The following is a 7500-nucleotide window of genomic DNA, read 5'->3' as shown; positions in this document are numbered from 1 at the left end:
TGATTAGATTCCTAACAGCTTCGGCTTATTCTTAATTAGATTAATTAGCTTAAATAACCACAGATGAATCAGCGTGTGAATGCGGTCTAGTTATGCTGTATACATACTGTAGCTATTATCAATACAGATGTACAGATGAACAGCAGTTAGGCAGCTAATCAAACATGATTTACATTTACATTTACTGTTTACATTTACTCCTCCACTGTTTCATCAATGTCCTTGCACTGCTAACACCCAAAAACTGCACAATATATTTACCGTATTTTCCAGACTATAAGTCACACTTTTTTTCATAGTTTGGCTGGTCCTGCGACTTATAGTCAGGTGCGACTTATATGTGAAAAAATATATAATTGAAGATGTTTTTAAATGTTAATTTATATTAACTGACATGAACCCTACACGTGAAACATTACGCCTACAGCCACAGAGAGCGCCTCAAATGCACAAGTCCTGTGCACTTTCAGTCAGAGATTAGTGCTTGCACTACGCTTGAAACACACGTGCATACCTAAATCGTCAAATTATGGCAGGGATTCTATTTATAGCCGGGCCTCAGATTTGGAGATTTGGACAAATAAAAGCCAGTATAATTTTGTTTCAATTTAACTCATAAAAGAGCTCTTCTTAATATTTTATATTGTTTCACTAATTCACTGATTGGGTTAAATGCAGAGACCAAATTTCCCTCACGGGATCAAAAAAGTATATATACTATATACTTATATATTCAGTGATTTTTTTGTAAATTGCTTTACAATTAGCGTCGGGCCTTGTCAGCAGCCTTCGGCTTGCCTCTTGCCACTATTCACTCCTTCGTCTTCATTAACATTCCCTGTAGAATTCTCAATATTTTTGGCCTCAATGTGTACAGTTACATAGTCTGTCTGTTCTTAGTCTTGGATTTTGTGAAATACTTTTCTAAATATCACCTGCTTGCTGCAGCTTCGGTCTGCACGTCCATTTAAACCCGGATCTTTTTCTCTCTCGAGCATTTGATCTGCTGCCAGCTTGCATCTCCACATCGTCCAAAATGCTTGATTGCATTGCATTCTCCACATTTTTCAGTGAATCTTTTGCTTGGCCATTACCTTCCTGCCCTCAGTGAATTTTCAGTGAATCTTTTGCTTTGCAATTACCTTCCTGCCCTCCTCTTGGCTGCCTTCACTCCTTCATCTTCATTAATCTTTTTGGCCTTAATAATCCAGTTACATAGTCACTGTTTTTGGTTTTGGATTTTGTGAAATACATTTCTAAATAAATGCGACTTATAGTCCGGTGCCACTTATATATGTTTTTTTCCTGCTCGTGACGCATTTTTTGACTGATGCGACTTATACTCAGGAGCGACTTATAGTCCGGAAAATACGGTATTTATTTATTATATTCCATAACCTGCCCATAAACCTGTGCAATATACATATATGTACTGTACTCAACCTGCACTTTGGTATTTAATGCTTCTTTTGCACTTCTGGTTGGATGTCAACTGCATTTTATTGGCTCTGCACCTGTACTCTGCCAAATGACAATAACGTTTAATGTAATCGAATCTAATCTAATGATTGTGTGTTTCACTATGTTTTTAAGGATATCTGTACAGGATAAAGTGTCAGTAGGCCCACATTTAAACTGGTAAAGAAGGTATCAAATGTCTAACCCTGATTGACCTAACATGGACCTGCTGAACTCCCAGGCCTCCTCTAACTGAGGAGGATGACTCAGGCTGCTGTCTGGTTTGTTATAAATGGCAAAGGCGTGTAGGATGTTTATTTTCCTTTCTTTTTCTCCTTCCGTCACTCCGTGCACTCCCTCTTGTTCCTCCTCTACTCAGACCAGAGGGTCACTGTTCAAGATAAACAAACAATCCCTGCTGGAATAGAGCCAACGTCCTTCTTTTATATTTGTGCATTATTGTCTGCATAGAACAGCTACTCTAACAAGAATTAACACACATTTCAAGCCAGCCTAAATTCACATCACAAGGCATTCTTTCCACTGGGCGGTCACTGGAGAAGACAGAGGAGTAGCTTCCTGCCATTCAGACATTTATGTCTCTGACGCAGCTTAGACGTGGGACCGATCTATAGCGGCGCTGTGCTCACCATGGCTAGTTCAGGTTGAGCTGTTATTCTGCAGCTGTTTGCCTATGTGAGGTTTTAGAAGGCGCTCCACACAGAGGGAAGTGGCTGTCGGCGTGGGAGTTTATGAGTCCCCTATCTAACACAAATGTCAACGCTGCGCTGCATTAACACCTGCTGATGGAATCCTCCACATCAGCAGCTCTCTCGATCAGCACGCTGGAATGGGTTTGGCTGGGCTGGGCTGGGCTGGGCTGGGCAGAGAAGGGGCTCAGCTGGCCCACACAGGCTCTGTGTCCTCCTGTTTCTCATCCTCTCTTTTGGTCCTCATTTGCAGCACTCTTTAGTGAGATTTAGAGCTTTTCCCATGGAGAGCACAACAGAACACCATAACGCCCATGACACATTACACAGTGGAAAGGACTTGCTACAGGAAATTTACTACAGGAAACATCTCTTGATAACTCTTGCCCTATTAAAACTTATTTCTGTTTTCATAAAATAAGAAAATAAACCTTGCTGGAATGGGTTTGGCTGGGCTGGGCTGGGCTGGGCTGGGCAGAGAAGGGGCTCAGCTGGCCCACACAGGCTCTGTGTCCTCCTGTTTCTCATCCTCTCTTTTGGTCCTCATTTGCAGCACTCTGGGCAGAAGGCTCAGCTGGCCCACACAGGCTCTGTGTCCTCCTGTTTCTCATCCTCTCTTTTGGTCCTCATTTGCAGCACTCTAGTGAGGTTTAGAGCTTTTCCCATGGAGAGCACAACAGAACACCATAACGCCCATGACACATTACACAGTGGAAAGGACTTGCTACAGGAAATTTACTACAGGAAACATCTCTTGATAACTCTTGCCCTATTAAAACATATTTCATAAAATAAGAAAATAAACCTTCTCGGTTTATAGCCATAAAGCCACTGCAGAGGTCAGTATAGAGTGGATACCACTCTGTTGTTGACCCACAGCAGTAGGCCCTCACTAGCTCCACCAACCCTATGGCTCCTCTCTCTCTCTCTCCCCAGCCTGAGGGCAGTGGCTCGGGCCAGCACCACCGTCCAATAACCCCACTGTGGAAGTCCGGACAAACATTCCATCTCCCTGAGGTCACCGGGCCCCATAAATCTCTGCAAAATGTGCCAGCTTAAATTGGACGGGCAGAGGTAGGGACAGGGATAGGGGTGGAGGTGGTGGTGGTGGTGGTGGTGGAGAGGAGACACATCCGCCCAGCTCCCAGTGCTGCTGAGGCAGGGGTTTCACCACGAGTGGCATCCCTCCCTCCCTCTACAGCCACAGCTGATGAAGACTAAGTGCAGGTGTGATGGCTGATGCACTTCGGTGATCCATATCCCAGACAGAGAGAGGAACCAGCTGCAGCAGAGCACAAGCAGTCAGCCTCCGAACTGACAAGACCTTGACTTGCGTCTCAGATCTGAGAGACACTAATGCAGAAGTTTCTTCATTAACATGGAAGCTATTTCATTCTTGATGGCAGAGTTGAGTGGGGGGAAAAAAGAGGTCTCATGGATATTTTGTTGTACGTTGTTCATTCACACAGCCAAGCCTGTAATTAGCAGACTGCATAATGCTTATGTTCATACTCCTTAACCATGGCCACCAGCGGCATGTGTGCTTGGCTGTACAAATACAGCACTGGAGAATTAGGGCTGATGTTGTGTGGAGGCCAAGGACCTCACACAGAGTCAACAGAGGAGTGAATTTCACCCACCCAGGAGTGAATGTGTGTGTGTGTGTGTGTGTGTGTGTGTGTGTGTGTGTGTGTGTGTGTGTGTGTGTGTGTGTTTTTGTGCGTGTGTCTGTGTGTGTGTGTGTGTGTGTGTGTGTGTGTGTGTGTGTGTGTGTGTTTTTTGTGTGTGTGTCTGTGTGTGTGTGTGTGTGTGTGTGTGTGTGTGTGTGTGTGTGTGTGTAAGTGAGTGCTTGTGCTTGTCCTTTGGGGCTGGGCTGGTTTGGCACACAATTTTTCTTAATCAAAACACATATTTTCCTGCTACTGTTAAAACTCCAACAAATACCACACTTTGACCACACAGGATACCAGTATGTTTGAGTTTCCTTTTCTATTGCGATTGGCCTAAGATAAAGCATGTTTTGATAGAAATTCACCTTATCACCTAGCTATTGTCTGAACTCAAATGCACTTTTCTAATCACACATCCTTTATATTTTGTCGACATTTACTGAGAAGCATTCAAGAGCTGACAGTCAATTTTAATAACTAACTAATAAATTCATCAACAATACTGCAGAAAAGCTACTTCATCCCTACCATAACGCCCTCTAAGATCGTCAGTTGAATTATTCAGTAACTCCTACCCTCATTACATTACACACACACACTCAACAAATACAACAACTCAACAACAAACACAATCCTCCTCAGAATATCTAAAAATACGGGGGGGCACTGTGGCGCAACAGGCTACAGCGCCTATACCATGTACAGTACGGGTCAGTACAGTACTAAGTCCCCACGGGGACCTAGGTTCGAGTCCAGCCTGCGGTCATGTCCCAATCCCACCCCATCTCACTCCTTCCTATCTATCTTCACTGTCCTATCCGAATAAAGGCAAAAAGCCCAAAAAATATACTTTAAAAAAAAAAAAAAAAAGAATATCTGAAAATACCACAGAACCCTGTTACTTAACTTAACTTAAGCTATTAATACCACATGCCTCCTTGGGTCGACCAGTGTCACGGTCACTCTGTCGTTAAAGAGTCCTGGCGGCCTAACTGCTCCTAAATGGGGGGTGTGGGGGTAGATGCTCGGCACTCAGCGGTGCCGTTTCCCATGTTGACAGGGCAGGACCTTGCAGCTGCTCCGCAACAGAACAGGGAGTGCAGACAGTGCACTTTGACCTGGAGGGTAGAGCGTCTGGCAGGCCATCACGCTCATCCTGTTTCAGGAATGCTGGGAATCATGGGGGATGTGTGTGTGTGTGTGTGTCACTGTTCCATACAACTCAAGCCCACGCATTAGTGGAGGAGAACTATAATGTTGTCTCTCTAGACAAGGTTAGGAGAGGGTGATGGGTGTTTCCCTCGTCCAACAGTACCAACACAGATAAGGACCTTTAATTACGACTCAGTGAAAGAAATGGGGGAGACTGACACTGGCATGGCACCTTCTTATCTCACTTTATCCAGAAGTGGGCAACAAGTCAAATCCAAACACTGAAGCCTAGAAAAGCGCTTGGTTCCTGCTGGACTTGGTTCCTGCTGGACTTGTGTTGCTGCTGTGCGGATGAGAATCCACTAGGGGCTGTGCTAACACTACTCAATGACGTTTCTTGAGCAGAAAAAAAAAACTCAAAACAAAACAACATTCAAACATGTCTATAGAAAATATTGTTCTTTAAGCAGCCTACTTCAGCGTTTGGGCCAGCTAAAAATATTTGGCACACACACATAGCTGGAGATTAAATGTTTTGAAAATTACTGATTTATCATGCACAATTGAGCTTGAAATAGTTGACCAAACATGAGAACTTGCATTTAATGATACACATTAATAATACACTAGATGTTGGCCATATGCATTATTAACCACATTTTCATAATCAAGAGGCGCTGATTAAGCATGTTTGAAATAAAAAAAAGGACAGACAGAGAGAGAGAGAGAGAGAGAACAAGAAGGGAGGGTATATCTGAATGCCATTGGGAGGTGTAAACAAGATGCTAACACAAAGCTGGAAATGCGCTCTTTGCCAAGTGGGCTTCCCCAGAGACCAGGGCTCTGTAGTGGATCTCCCAGTCCAGATAGCACTGCAGCCATGTAGGGCACACGGCCGACAAACCACCAACATGGCAGAGCTCTCAGACGACTCCTCAGGCTGGCACATTCCACCTGCTCAGGCGATCACCTTACATGTGTTCGATAATCCAAACAAACACCTCGGCACAATCTCTGCTGCTGATCAACAGCAATACAGGGAGGGTAATACTATGACTTGGTCTCTCTCTCTCTCTCTCGCTCTCTCTCCCCGCATTCATACACATTTCTTGCCTCCCTCCCTGTTTTACTGTCTCTGCTCCCTCTCCCTCTCTCGTTCAGTCACCCTTGCTCTCTCACTCTCCACCATCCCTCCTCCCCTCCTCCCCTCTCCTTGTTCTCCCTCTCTCTCCTCTTCCTCCCGTCTTCCTCCGTCACCCTGTGTTGCTGCAGCACATTTTTATCCTATCTCTGCAGTGTCACACTAAACCAGGGAGTCAGGCGGCAGGCCCCAGCCAGCACTGCTAGAAGAGCAGCTACGTCAGGCCAACACCCGGCCCAGAGATCTTTAGCACCGACTCAGATAAGTCAGACCAACACCCAACCCAGAGATCTTCCCCACTGTCTTAGCTACATCAGACCAACACCCAGCCCCGAGATCTTCCTCATTGTCTCAGCTACATCAGACGAACACCCGGCCCAGAGATCTTCCTCAATGTCTTAGCTACATCAGAAGTCCAACACCCAGCCTAGAGATCTTCCCTACTGTCTTCGCTATATCAGACGAACACCCAGCCTAGAGATCTTCCCCACTGTCTTAGCTACATCAGACGTCCAACACCCAGCTTAGAGATCTTCCCCACTGTCTTAGCTACATCAGACGTCCAACAACCAAACCCAGAGATCTTCCCCACTGTCTTAGCTACATCAGACGTCCAACAACCAAACCCAGAGATCTTCCCCACTGTCTTAGCTACATCAGACGTCCAACAACCAAACCCAAACTTCCCCACTGTCTCTTCCCCAACAACCAAACCCAGTCTTAGTCTTAGCTACATCAGACGTCCAACAACCAAACCCAGAGATCTTCCCCACTGTCTTAGCTACATCAGACGTCCAAGACCCAGCTCAGAGATCTTCCCCATTGTCTTAGCTACATCAGACGTCCAAGACCCAGCTCAGAGATCTTCCCCATTGTCTTAGCTACATCAGACGTCCAACACCCAGCTCAGAGATCTTCCCCATTGTCTTAGCTACATGAGAGGAACACTCTGAGCCTCTGCTTCTACTGCTGCTATTGCTGCCGTCCGCCACCCTGCACTTTTCTATCAGACCCAGAGCTGGCAGCAGCCTGTCACAAAGGCACCCTGCCATACCTCCACACTCTCTCACAGACATGACAGGCACCCTGCCATACCTCCACACTCTCTCACACACATGACAGGCACCCTGCCATACCTCCACACTCTCTCACAGACATGACAGGCACCCTGCCATACCTCCACACTCTCTCACAGACATGACAGGCACCCTGCCATACCTCTACACTCTCTCACAGACTTGGCAGGGACCAGAGTCCTGCTTGAGCTGCATCCTCACACTAACACTACAGTGATCCATTGACTCATGGAACATTACCGGCATAGAGTTTTGGGATACTGACATCATTCTCATCATCATACCCAACATCA

The sequence above is a fragment of the Alosa alosa genome, chromosome 13 (genome assembly GCF_017589495.1).
Source record: "Alosa alosa isolate M-15738 ecotype Scorff River chromosome 13, AALO_Geno_1.1, whole genome shotgun sequence".
NCBI lineage: Eukaryota > Metazoa > Chordata > Actinopteri > Clupeiformes > Clupeidae > Alosa > Alosa alosa.
The sequence above is the reverse complement of the archived record's forward strand: the minus strand, read 5'-3'. Positions refer to the sequence as shown.